Source organism: Temnothorax curvispinosus, unplaced genomic scaffold (genome assembly GCF_003070985.1).
Source record: "Temnothorax curvispinosus isolate PA1 unplaced genomic scaffold, ASM307098v1 QBEX01012590.1, whole genome shotgun sequence".
In the NCBI taxonomy this organism is placed as follows: Eukaryota; Metazoa; Arthropoda; class Insecta; order Hymenoptera; family Formicidae; genus Temnothorax; species Temnothorax curvispinosus.
In genome coordinates, this window is record NW_020222370.1 from 1 (window position 1) to 424 (window position 424).

The window sequence follows — 424 nt, forward strand, 5'->3', positions numbered from 1 at the left end:
TTGATAAACGAACTTAATTTTATACATTTATTTTTTCTAAATAAATTATATTTGTGTTTATTTTTGTTCTTATTTTATTTCTATTCTATTGCAAAATGTAAAAATATAGTACAAAGTTTAGGATAATTATAAGGAAACTTGGATAGAGTAATAGCACGTTAACTTGCATATGGGATGCTTATCACACACTCCCTTATTGTTGCAAGTGCAATGCTTCCTTGTTTTCCTTTGCTTTCCATTTAAATCGCAGCAAACATAATAGCTGTCGACAACTACATGTCTAGCAAGCTGATTCTGTAACTCTTAACGACAGTTTTGTTACCGTTATATTGTTTTTGCGCTGCTTTTTTACCATGTATACTATTTGCGCAACAACGATATAACGATAACGAAACTGTCGTTAAGAGTTACAGAATCAGCTTGC